Genomic DNA, 13,604 nt, shown 5'->3' with positions numbered 1-13,604 from the left:
GGGGCTGGGTTGGGGGATGGTCCCAACTCTGAAATGTTCTGGCTCTGCTCCTGGTCCTGCTGACAGATTAAGAGTGTGAACCAGCTCCACCCAGTGGAAAAGTGTGGAAATGCATGTCAGTGCTTAAAGGAGGCTGACTGGCCCCTCCTGTGAGACTCATAAAGTCAGCCAGTTTGGGGAGTGGGGTGCAGATTCTGGGCTCAGAAATGGGATAGAGTATCTAAGAAGGGGCTGAAGTTAGCCTTTCTGTCCTGCCACAGGGAGCTGGTCTCAGCCACACTGAGGGGGACAAATGACTTCTCTGACAGGAGAGGTGGGAAGCTGAGGGCTCCACTATCCCCGGGCTTTGTCTGCCTCACGAGGCAGTCTAGGCTGGGTTTGGATATCACCTTTATTCAGATGCTAGATGCTAGCTCAGTAAGGTAGGTAGCGATCGCCATTATACAGATGAGGGAACTGAGACCCAGGTAACTTGGTTTGTAAATGGCAGAATTAAGGTTTGAACTCAGATCTGTCTTGCTCCAAACCCAGCTCTTAACCTTTTTCTTGTACCGTGGCTTCCGCTGGCAGTGTGGTGAAACCTATGGGCCCATCTCAAAATAATGTTTTTAAAAGTCTAAAATAAAACACGTAAGATTACTGATCCTATTGAAATTGCCAAGAAATGCCAATCCTATTAAAATACAGATCTAAGCTATTTTTTCCTACTGTGGCATGGTATATATGTGTTTCTTTACTGATATCTTAAATACAAGATATAGCAGTGAGTCTGAAAACGATCAGAATTTCCAGGAAATGATGAGTATAAATATTTTGAGATTGTCTGCTATAATAGTGACGTGAAATGAAACTATCAGTGACTTTACTGGTGACAAAGTCACAGGTCGAATTCCATTTGAAGGAAATGCTGAATTTCCATCAGAGGCCAGTGAAAATAAGGATGTAATCTTGTTCCCATTTAAGTTCAGAGACCTCCTGCATACTAGGCGTGGGTCCATTGGGAATCTGTGGACCGGGTTAAGACCCCTTGATTCTATTGTCTCTGACTCATCTTCTCTACCCTTTGACTGTTCCCAGGGTTTACTGGAAACCAGCCTGTGAGCTGGAGACTTGCAAAGAGTGCTGGGCATTTGTTAAATAACAAGGAGAGATCACAGGGCCCAAGAGACACTGAAGGCCTCCAATGCCTCAGACAGGCTGTTGGACGCAGAGATACACAGAAGAATAACATGTAGCCATCCTTTCAAGGCTCTCAGCCTGGTAGAGGCAGTGTCTCCAAGTAGTTTATGATTAACCTTCAAATGAATTAAACAGGCAAGAAGTGAGTGCTTTGGGAATAGAGGAAGAACAATATTATGGAACGGGTAGTCCAGGAAGCTCTCCTGTAAGAGGCAACACTAGGGCTGACATTAGGGATGGGCATCTTCAGAGGGGGGCAGTACAGTGTAGTAGTTAGGCACATAGGCTCTGCTGTCAGACGACCTGTGTTCAAAACCTGGCTCCATCACTTCCTAGCTATGGGCAAGTCTGCCTGATCTCTCCATACCTGCTTCCTCATCTGTAAAGTGGAGTGACCCGAGAAATTCATAGGGCTGGTGTGAAGATTAAATGAGTTTAAATGTCATTAGCCATGATAATAGCGCTGATTATCATTGGAGAGGTGGACAGACAGAAGGACAAAGCCTTTCTAGGGGTTAAGGACAGCTTGAACTATACAGAGGCTGGATTATTTTCTTGTGAAAAGAGCAGGGGAGGGAGGGCCTCTAGCTCTATGATGTAACGTGGAACACAGAAGGCATGTTTTATTTTCATCACTGTGTTTTTGTTTTACTTTGCATCAGGGAATAACTTCAAACCTTTGATTTCACCAGTAGTACTCCATAAGACAAGGCTAGTGTGAGTATTTAAGTTTTAAAAAGTGATGAGCTGATTTAGAATATTCACACAATAATACATAGTACAGGTGGTATGGGATGTGGCAAAGAATGTGAAAGTAGTGGCAATGCCTGGTTTGAATCACTGGATTAGGAAATAGGAACCACCTTCACTTTACGGAATTTTATTTTTTATTTTTTGTAATTTATTGAAGTATAGTTGATTTACAATGTGTTAATTTCTGCCGTACAGCAAAGTGATTAGCTGTATATACATACATATATATACACATATATGTATGTATATATACATATATATACAATTCGTTTTCCTATTCTTTTCCTTTATGGTTTATCACAGGATATTGAATATAGTTCCCTGTGCTATACAGTAGGTTCTCGTTGTTTATCTATAATAGTTTGCATCTGCTAATCCCAAACTCCCAATCCAACCCCCCCCTTCCCTCTTGGCAACCATAAGTCTGTTCTCCATGTCCACTTTATAGAATTTTAGAGGCTCTCGTGGCCCAGCCCAGCATTCCCTGCAGCCTTGAATGGGACATGGAGGCTGATGGTAAATACACAGTATTTAGGAGAAGTCTAGCATTACTGTCCACATCCTTTCATTTCTGGATACATTCAAGGGCAGTATTTCAAACTGTGGGTCACCACCCAGAAGTGAGTTGTGAAATCAGTTAATGTGTCATGTCCAGCATTTAAGAAATGTGAAACAATAAAATTGAAACTATCCAAGCACATTATGGGTAGTCGGGGTAATTATTGTTTTGTGTAAGTTGTGCAGTGGACTGCTAGGTAAAATGCTTTTCCTCCTGTGGGTTAAGGCAAAAGCATCTGCTCAGGTGGAAACAGGCCTGGCTTCTGGTCCAAGTTCTGCTCCTGTCCTGCTGCCTAGTGGTGTGGTCCCCACACCCTCTGAGCCATGGAGGCAGATTAATTTTGCTGGGTGGTTAACGTGCTGTTTTGTTCGGGGCTCTTATTTATTTGTTTGTTTGTTTGTTTATTAATTTTTGGCTGCGTTGGGTCTTCATTGCTACACACGGGCTTTCTCTAGTTGGGGCTACTCTTCGTTGTGGTGCGCGGGCTTCTCATTGCGGTGGCTTCTCCTGTTGTGGAACATGGGCTCTAGGCACGCAGACTTCAGTAGTTGTGGCTCTCAGGCTCAGCAGTTGTGGTGCACGGGCTTAGTTTCTTAACCATTGTGCCACCAGGGAAGTCCCTATGTTCGGGGTTCTGATTTAGCCAAAGTGTTCTCCAGACCATTTATATGCCCAGAGCCCTCCACCTCCAAGGGACTGAGTTCTCTAGGAGGGAGGCCTGGAATCAGGCCAAATAGGGCCCTGGTACTTTTCACTGTTGCCTTCCTGGGATCATACAAATGTTCCTTTTTGCAGATTTTCAGCCCACACCCAGGGCTTCTGCTTCCAAACACTTCATCACATTTCCAGTTACAGCATTTTATTATCTCATGGTTTCCTCATTTTATGGCTACACTTCCCACTGTGGTATGTAATATCTGGATGGAGCATATCCTCAACCTGAAGCAGCCTCTGTGTTGTTTTGCCTCACCTCTCCTGAGACCCACTGTCCTGTGGAACCTGAGGAGGCAGACTGGTCCTCTCTAGATCTTAGGATCTAGATCTGGATTTGGTTCAGCAGTTTCCTCCCACTGATCCACCGCAAAGGTGGCTGGGTGGCAACTCAAGGGGACAATTCTTGGATGGAGTGTGTAGATAAATGTCGTAGCAGACCCAGAGACAGAGATTTGAGCTAAATTTTAGTTTGAACTATATAAAGTTGCCTTTTTCTTTTTAATAAGGCAAAGAAGGTCAGCCATTGGCAATGTCATGTGGTTCAAGTAGTAGTTTATTTGGGAGATGGAGACACAGACAGGATAGTGGGGAAGTGAGGCAGGGGAGGGAAGGTCACCTAAAGGATGTGTTATCAACCCAGTTACATCTGTGGGTAGCTGGAGTGTAATCCCATTGGAGGAATTCAAGAAACAGTATGGACCATACACCTGAGAGTTATTTCACCCAAAGGGCAAGGGATGTGGGCTATATTTGTAACAACTCACCACAGCCATTGGTTGAGGGCTCTTGAGGCAGCAAGAGGCATTACTTCCCTGAAACTTCTGGTGTGCAGCACTGGTGGACAGGGGTGAAACAGGCTTTGTTAGACAGAGCAAGCCCTCAGACAAAGCAGCGTGGGTGTTTCCAGTAGGGAGTCAGCCAGTGTATACTAAGTAGGTATAAGTGAGGGTGGAGTATAGGAGCACCAGCAACAGCACCTGCTGCAGAAGCTATGCCACTAGCTCTTGACCACAAACTCAAGTATATAAGAAAATAGGATTATATTTTCTAGAACAACTTATTTTCTGTTTTGAGACTCCGATCCACAGGATAATGGAAAATAAATATCAGTCAGTGTGAGGGTCACCCTTTGCCCAGAACTGCATCAGGTCTAAGAGATTCAGTCAGTGCCAAGGCCCAGGCAAGCACTGTGCCACATGGTTCTTGGTGGAAGCTGTCCACATGGGCCTCCACTTAGACATCATTTCCTGCCTCCTTGTTGGTCACCAGCCCTATACATCCACACTCAGTATGGTCCACCAGCACCTTCAGGCCTGGCAGTTCATTTTGTTGCTTCTGTGCCAAGCTAGGGAATGGATTGGGGCTGCCTGTGGCCGTACTCACCTTGGACTCACCGTGTGCCACGTCTCTCTTCCCCTGGATTGCACAAACCCCAGGTCTCTGACCGGGAGGCAGGGCACAGGGTCAGTCTAGTGTCTAGATTGACGTGCTTCCCTCAGGCCTCTCATCTTCTCCCCCGCCTGGGGAATAATATTTTAGTTTGATGTAGGATAGAAAGAGAACCTTAATTTCCTCAAACTCCTGTACCCTAAGGACAAGGAAAATTGAAAGATCTTTCCTAAGGTCTGGCTATTTGAGTGGAGGGAAAGTCAATAGGGGGAAACATCAATTAACATTTCAAAAATGCCCCACCCTGCCGTGACCAATGCACTGTGACCACCGCCTCTTCCAGAGATGCTCCCTCTACTACTCTTTCCCCTCTGTGTTCATTATAGCTTGTAAAACGGAGGAGGCAAGTTGCCATTTTAAACAAGGCAGGAGTTCTTAACTTGGGGGCCCATGATATGACTCAGGGAAACCTGAATTTGGATAGGAAGAAAATTTACATTTTTATTTTCATTAACCTCTGGCAAAATTAACATCTTTGATTGTGAATGTAAGCAACAAAACAGTAGTATTAGCAGGACCTTGTCACAGGTATCTTAAAATATCATTTGTATTCATCACTGTCATGGTAGTTGTAAGATTTGTTGCTAGATCTTTTTAAATGTGTCAATAATGAAATGCATATATTACTGTATCATAAATGTGTTTTAAAAATACTTTAAGAACTGCATTTCAGAATAATTTTTTACATTTAAAAAAAATTATCTTAGCATAATTGTAGACTTGCATTTACAAAAAATAATACAGAAAGATCCTGTATACCTTTCACCTAGTTTCTCCCAGTATAACCTGTTGCAAAATTATAGTACATTGTCACAACCAGCAAATTGACATTGCTATATCCACCCACATACCTTATTCAGATTTCACCAGTTTTATATGCAGTTTATCACATGTGTAGATATGTGTGCCCCCAGACAACTCCATCACCACAAAGACCCCTCATGCTGTTCTTTCATAGGCAGACTCTTGCCTCCCTCTCCCTTCCCAAGCCCTGGCATCCACTATTCTGTTCCCCATCTCTACAATTTTGTCATTTCAAGAATGTTATATAATGAAGTCTCTACCCTTCTGAGGTTTACATATTTTCACGTTTGTAGAAGTGTGTAACCTTTTGAGATTGCCTTGTTTTAATTATGTATAATTCCCTTGAGATGTATCCAAATTGTGTAGATAATAGTTTGTTCCTTTTTGTCCTTGAGAAGTATTCCATGGTAGACACATTAGCAATTAGTTGAACCATTTGCCCGCTGAAGGGCAATTAGGATTGTTTCCAGTTCTGGGCTACAATTCATTTTTAACATATTTTGTTTTGTGTTTTTAAAAACATTATTCTGAGAGGGAGTCCAAGGCTTTGCCACATTGCCCACAAATCTGTCGTCACAAAAAATGAAGTTCTAAGGGGGAGGAATATGTATCGCCACATTATTCCCTTCTACCCCTAGGGACTGGGTGAGAATGGGGACAGAGTAGGGTGGCATCTCAGAGCCTCTGCCAGGTCTTCCGTGCTGTTGTGTGAGAACTGAGGCACTACAGAGGCTGATCTTCACTAATGAGGGGAGTGTGTCTGTGGGGAGGGGAGTCAGAGGATGAAGAGTGGCCCAGGCACACGGCAACTTGAAACCCAACCATTGCCCCAAACCTAAGGAATATCTGTCATGCTCACAAATGAGTCATGTGAGTGATTTTGAGGAGACAAAGTCGAGTGACGGCGGTGAGTCCCACTCCTGGATCTGCTGGGGCAGGGAATAGCTGTGGGAGGTGACCTGTGAGTGGGCTGGGGAGTTCAAGGATACAAAGACTCAGAGCTCGAAGTGACCATGACAACATAAGCTCCCAGGAATTTTAGCAGGGGCAGTTCCCTGCTGGAGGCAAGCCCATTTCATTCCATTTCAAAGGACAGTGTGATCTCAGCTGACTCTGAGTTACACTTGACCTCACTGGTTGAGAATTTTCTTATTTTATTTTTTATTTATTTTTTCCTCTGCTTTTCAAATCTCTTAAAAAAATTTTTTTTAATTTAATTTAATTATTTTTATACAGCAGGTTCTTCATAGTCATCCATTTTATACACATCAGTGTATACATGTCAATCCCAATCGCCCAGTTCAACACACACACCCCACCCCCCCACCGCTTTCCCCCCTTGATGTCCATACGTTTGTTCTCTACATCTGTGTCTCAATTTCTGCCCTGCAAACTGGTTCATCGGTACCATTTTTCTGGGTTCCACATATATGCTTTAATATACGATATTTGTTTTTCTCTTTCTGACTTACTTCATTCTGTATGACAGCCTCTAGATCCATCCATGTCTCTACAAATGACCCAATTTCGTTCCTTTTTATGGCTGAGTAATATTCCATTGTATATATGTACCACATCTTCTTTATCCATTCGTCTGTCGATGGGCATTTCGGTTGCTTCCATGACCTGGCTATTGTAAATAGTGCTGCAGTGAACATTGGGGTGCATGGATCTTTTTGAATTATGGTTTTCTCTGGATATATTCCCAATAGTGAGATTGCTGGGTCATATGGTAGTTCTATTTTTAGTTTTTTAAGGAACCTCCGTAGTGTTCTCCATAGTGGCTGTATCAGTGTACATTCCCACCAACAGTGCAAGAGGGTTCTCTTTTCTCCACACCCTCTCCAGCATTTGTTGTTTGTAGATTTTCTGATGATGCCCATTCTAACTGGTGTGAGATGATACACCTCATTGTAGTTTTGATTTGCATTTCTCTAATAATTAGTGATGTTGAACAGCTTTTCATGTGCTTCTTGGCCATCTGTATGTCTTCTTTGGAGAAATGTCTATTTAGGTCTTCTGCCCATTTTTGGATTGGGTTTTTTTTTTTTTTTAATATTGAGCTGCATGAGCTGTTTATATATTTTGGAGATTAATCCTTTGTCCGTTGTTTCGTTTGCAAATATTTTCTCCAATTCTGAGGGTTCTCTTTTCGTCTTGTTTATGGTTTCCTTTGCTGTGCAAAAGCTTTGAAGTTTCATTAGGTCCCATTTGTTTATTTTTGTTTTTATTTCCATTTCTCTAGGAGGTGGGTCAAAAAAGATCTTGCTGTGATTTATGTCAAAGAGTGTTCTTCCTGTGTTTTCCTCTAAGAGTTTTATAGTGTCCGGTCTTACATTTAGGTCTCTAATCCATTTTGAGTTTATTTTTGTGTATGGTGTTAGGGAGTGTTCTAATTTCATTCTTTTACATGTAGCTGTCCAGCTTTCCCAGCACCACTTATTGAAGAGACTGTCTTTTCTCCATTGTATATCCTTGCCTCCTTTCTCATAGATTAGTTGACCATAGGTGCGTGGGTTTATTTCTGGGCTTTCTATGTTGTTCCATTGATCTATATTTCTGTTTCTGTGCCAGTACCATATTGTCTTGATTACTGTAGCTTTGTAGTATAGTCTGAAGTCAGGGAGTCTGATTCCTCCAGCTCCGTTTTTTTCCCTCAAGACTGCTTTGGCTTTTTGGGGTCTTTTGTGTCTCCATACAGATTTTCAGATTTTTTGTTCTAGTTCCATAAAAAATGCCATTGGTAATTTGATAGGGATTGCATTGAATTTGTAGATTGCTTTGGGTAGTATAGTCATTTTCACAATATTGATTCTTCCAATCCAAGAACATGGTATATCTCTCCATCTGTTGGTATCATCTTTAATTTCTTTCATCAGTATCTTATAGTTTTCTGCATATAGGTCTTTTGTCTCCTTAGGTAGGTTTATTCCTAGGTATTTTATTCTTTTTGTTGCAATGGGAAATGGGAGTGTTTCCTTAATTTCTCTTTCAGATTTTTCATCATTAGTGTATAGGAATGCAAGAGGTTTCTGTACATTAATTTTGTATCCTGCAACTTTACCAAATTCATTGATTAGCTCTAGTAGTTTTCCGGTGGCATCTTTAGGAGTCTCTCTATATAGTATCATGTCATCTGCAAACAGTGACAGTTTTACTTCTTCTTTTCCAATTTCTATTCCTTTTATTTCTTTTTCTTCTCTGATTGCCATGGCTAGGACTTCCAAAATTATGTTCAATAATAGTGGTGAGAGTGGACATCCTTGTCTTGTTCCTGATCTTAGCGGAAAAGGTTTTAGTTTTCACCATTGAGAATGACATTGGCTGTGGGTTTGTCATATATGGCCTTTATCATGTTGAGGTAAGTTCCCTCTGTGCCTACTTTCTGGAGGGTTTTTATCATAAATGGGTGCTGAATTTTGTCAAAAGCTTTTTCTGCATCTATTGAGATGATCATATGGTTTTTATTCTTCAGTTTGTTAATATGGTGAATCACATTGATTGATTTGCGTATATTGAAGAATGCTTGCATCCCTGGGATAAATCCCACTTGATCATGGTGTATGATCCTTTTAATGTGTTGTTGGATTGTGTTTGCTAGTATTTTGTTGAGGATTTTTGCATCTATATTCATCAGTGATATTGGTCTGTAATTTTCTTTTCTTCATAGTCTTTGTCTAGTTTTGGTATCAGGGTGATTTTGGCCTCATAGAATGAGTTTGGGAGTGTTCCTTCCTCTGCAATTTTTGGGAAGAGTTTGAGAAGGATGGGTGTTAGCTTTTCTCTAATTGTTTGATACAATTCACCTGTGAAGCCATCTGGTCCTGGACTTTTTGTTTATTGGAAGATTTTTAATCACAGTTTCAATTTCATTGCTTGTGATCAGTCTGTTCATATTTTCTATTTTCTTCCTGGTTCAGTCTTGGGAAGGTTATATCTTTCTAAGAATTTGTCCATTTCTTCCAGGTTGTCCATTTTATTGGCATAGAGTTGCTTGTAGTAGTCTCTCAGGATGCTTTGTATTTCTGTGGTGTCTGTTGTAACTTCTAGGTTTTCCTTCCTAATTTTATTGATTTGAGTCTTCTCCCTCTTTTTCTTGATGAGTCTGGCTAATGGTTTATCAATTTTGTTTATCTTCTCAAAGAATCAGCTTTTAGTTTTATTCATCTTTGCTATTGTTTTCTTTGTTTCTGTTTCATTTATTTCTGATCTAATCTTTATGATTTCTTTTTTTCTGCTAACTTTGGGTCTTGTTTGTTCTTCTTTAGTTCCTTTAGGTGTAAGGTTAGATTGTTTATTTGAGATTTTTCTTGTTTTTTGAGGTACGCTTGTATAGCTATAAACTTCCCTGTTAGAACTGCTTTTGCTGCATCCCATAGGTTTTGTTTTTTTTGTTTGTTTGTTTGTTTGTTTGTTTTTGTGGTACATGGGCCTCTCACTGTTGTGGCCTCTCCTGTTGCGGAGCACAGGCTCCGGATGCGCAGGCTCAGCGGCCATGGCTCACGGGTCCAGCCACTCCGCGGCATGTGGGATCTTCCCGGACCGGGGCATGAACCCGTGTCCCCTGCATCGGCAGGTGGACTCTCAACCACTGCGCCACCAGGGAAGCCCCATCCTATAGGTTTTGGATCATCGTGTTTTCATTGTTATTTGTCTCTAGGTATTTTTTGATTTCCTCTTTGATTTCTTCAGTATCTCTTGGTTATTTAGTAACGTATTGTTTAGCCTCCGTATGTTTGTGTTTTTTACGTTTTTTTCCCCTGTAATTGATTTCTAATCTCATAGCTTTGTGGTCAGAAAACATGCTTGATATGATTTCAATTTTCTTAAATTTACTGACGCTAATTTGTGACCCAAGATGTGATCTATCCTGGAAAATGTTCTGTGTGCACTTGAGAAGAAAGTGTAATCTACTGGTTTTGGATGGAATATCCTATAAATATCAATTAAATCTATCTGGTCTATTGTGCCATTTAAAGCTTGTGTTTCCTTATTAATTTTCTGTTTGGATGATCTGTCCATTGGTGTAAGTGAGGTGTTGAAGTCCCCCACTGTTATTGTGTTACTGTCGATTTCCTCTTTTATAGCTGTTAGCAGTTGCCTTATGTATTGAGGTGCTCCTATGTTGGGTGCATATATATTTATAATTGTTATATCTTCTTCTGGGATTGATCCCTTGGTCATTATGTAGTGTCCTTCCTTGTCTCTTGTAACATTCTTTATTTTAAAGTCTGTTTTATCTGATATGAGTGTTGCTACTCCAGCTTTCTTTTGATTTCCATTTGCATAGAATATCTTTTTCCATCCCCTCACTTTCAGTCTGTATGTGTCCCTAGGTCTTAAGTGGGTCTCTTGTAGACAGCATATATAAGGGTATTGTTTTTGTACCCATTCAGCAAGCCTGTGTCTTTTGGTTGGAGCATTTAATCCTTTCACGTTTAAGGTAATTATCGATATGTATGTTCCTATGACCATTTTCTTAATTGTTTTGGGTTTGTTTTTGTAGGTTCTTTTCTTCTCTTGTGTTTCTCGCTTAGAGAAGTTCCTTTAGTATTTGTTGTAGAGCTGTTGTGGTGGTGCTGAATTCTCTTAGCTTTTGCTTGTCTGTAAAGCTTTTGTTTTCTCCATCGAATCTGAATGAAATCCTTGCCGGGTAGAGTAATCTTGGTTGTAGTTTCTTCCCTTTCATCACTTTAAGTATATCATGCCACTCCCTTCTGGCTTGTAGAGTTTCTGCTGAGGAATCAGCTGTTAACCTTATGGGAGTTCCCTTGTATGTTATTTGTCATTTTTCCCTTGCAGCTTTCAATAATTTTTCTTTGTCTTTAATTTTTGCCAATTTGATTATTATGTTTCTTGGCGTGTTTCTCCTTGGGTTTATTCCGAATGGGACTCTCTGCGCTTCCTGGACTTGGGTGGCTACTTCCTTTCCCGTGTTAGGGAAGTTTTCGACTCTAATCTCTTCAAATGTTTTCTCTGGTCCTTTCTCTCTCTCTTCTCCTTCTGGGACCCCTATAATGCGAATGTTGTTGCGTTTAATGTTGTCCCAGAGGTCTCTTAGGCTGTCTTCATTTCTTTTCATTCTTTTTTCTTTATTCTGTTCTGCAGCAGTGAATTCCACTATTCTGCCTTCCAGGTCACTTATCTGTTCTTCTGCCTCAGTTATTCTGCTATTGATTCCTTCTAGTGTAGTTTTCATTTCAGTTATTGTATTGTTCATCTCTGTTTGTTTGTTCTTTAATTCTTCTAGGTCTTTGTTAAACCTTTCTTGCATCTTCTCAGTCTTTGCCTCCATTCTTTTTCCAAAGTCCTGGATCATCTTCGCTATCATTCTGAATTCTTTTTCTGGAAGCTTGCCTGTCTCCACTTCATTTAGTTGTTTTTCTGGGGTTTTATCTTGTTCCTTCATCTGGTACATAGCCCTCTGCCTTTTCATCTTACCTGTCTTTCTGTGAATGTGGTTTTTGTTCCACAGGCTGCAGGATTGTGGTTCTTCTTGCTTCTGCTGTCCGCCCTCTGAGAATTTTCTTATTTTAGTTGGAGGAGTCAGGGTTCACATTGTGATGATAGCTCGGCCTCCCGTCCCCCAAGAACATCCCCCTACCTGGGATGTTTCAGGTGGAATTCGTGCTGTCCCCTGCTTATTATGCCCAGCTCCGTGTGATACTGTGTGTCCTTGACAGGAGTCTGGTGGCCAAGGGCCAAGGAATGCCAGGAGCTAAGAAGCCATTCAGGAGGAAGACGCTTGAGCAAGGTCAGGGGTGCGCAGGAGTGCAGGAGGAGACTGTAAGTCGTCGAAGGTGCGCCAGCACCATTATACAAGTGCTAAAGAATGAATGGGGCTGGGCACTGAGCATTAGTGCTGCTCACCTCGCAAGAAGGGCAGAGGACCACACAGTGCGTGCCTCCTGAGGGAAGAACAGAACCACCTGTGAAGTTGCAAACCTGAATCTGATCAAACCTCCCACTTCCAATTCACAGGAAATACAGAGAGCAGAGAAACGTGTTAAACAGCACCATGAGGATGCAACCAGCACAGTCCAGATGCTGGGAAATTTACGTACAGGATGAACAACCAAGTTGCAAGGAAAAGCAAAACGATAGAGGTGGAGAGGGAACCTACAGATCTAAAAATACTTAAATATATATATCAACCACTAACGGTGCGTGGACCTTATTTGGATCCTGAATCAAAGAAACAAATGGTGATGGGAAAAATTTGCGAGACCAGTGACTGGATATTTGATATTAAGGAATTAGTGTTAACTTTTTAAGGTGTGACAGTGGTCAAAGCCCTTATCTTTTAAGGACACATACTGAAATATTTACAGCTTACATGAGATGTCTGGTATTTGCTTCAAAATTACATAGGAAGGGGTAAGTGGATGGGAGCGTAAGTAAAAAGATTGAGCACTAGTTGATAATCGTTGAAGCTGGATGCTGGATACGTGGGAATTATTTTATACTATTCTGGCACTTTCTCGAAGTGTATGTTTGAAAATTGCCATAATAAAAATACTTAATAAAACTATAAAACATATGTGGTGAGGAGAAAACATCTGGATTTGGAAGGAAGGTGCAATCAGCCAACTGGCTGGGGGCCGTGAGTGGGAGTGCAGGAGTCAGGCTGCCTGGGCCTGGGACACACATGTGGGGAGGGCCTCCTGGATGGACAGATGGGGTGAAAAGGTGAAGGAGTGGTCGGCAAGCCTTGCAGTTCTCAACTGTTGATTAACAGTCAGCTTCCTCCGTTTCCAAGACCTTAAAAGTGTTTAAAAGAAAATAATTCCACAGAAACAAAATTGGCCACAGAAAGCTGTCCATGCCTCCCACCTACTTTCAGGCTCTGTTGTGAGCACCGGTTTCCAAGCCCTACACGATGTCGTCTTTGCTTGGAGCCTGAGGGTGCGTGCAAGCTGCTGCTGTTTGCCGTCCCTGACCTCGGGCTGGCCAGGCATCCTGACTTCAGTCATGTCCTCATGGGCAAAGTCCCAGAGCCAATAACAGTGTTCCAGCTGATGGAGTACGGACGTCATCGGGTCCAGCCCTCTACAACCGCTCTCCAGAGAAGCCCCAGGGAGTAGAGTCTTTGTGTCCAAGCAGCACTGGGAGCAGTCTTAGGTAAAAGTAAGTAATTCTGCGGAGT

At 41.8% G+C, this 13,604-nt stretch overlaps 1 protein-coding gene across 7 annotated transcripts in view; it reads left to right on the top strand.

Annotated features, from left to right (window-relative positions):
- Positions 1–13,604, top strand: part of ACKR2 (atypical chemokine receptor 2) — a 51,645-nt gene that overhangs the window by 20,810 nt on the left and 17,231 nt on the right. For 2 of the 7 annotated variants that reach the window (XM_073787854.1, XM_073787855.1), the window contains exon 3: positions 12,142–13,585. The exons of 3 other annotated variants lie outside the window; for them this stretch is intronic. The gene's annotated coding sequence lies outside the window, so the exon portion shown is untranslated. The remainder of the gene's footprint in view (positions 1–12,141; positions 13,586–13,604) is intronic. 2 more of the 7 variants (XM_073787856.1, XM_073787857.1) reach the window with 2 other exon arrangements.

This window comes from Tursiops truncatus, chromosome 10 (genome assembly GCF_011762595.2).
Source record: "Tursiops truncatus isolate mTurTru1 chromosome 10, mTurTru1.mat.Y, whole genome shotgun sequence".
Taxonomy (NCBI): Eukaryota; Metazoa; Chordata; class Mammalia; order Artiodactyla; family Delphinidae; genus Tursiops; species Tursiops truncatus.
Note: the sequence above shows the minus strand (reverse complement) of the source record. Positions and strands in the feature narration are given on the sequence as shown.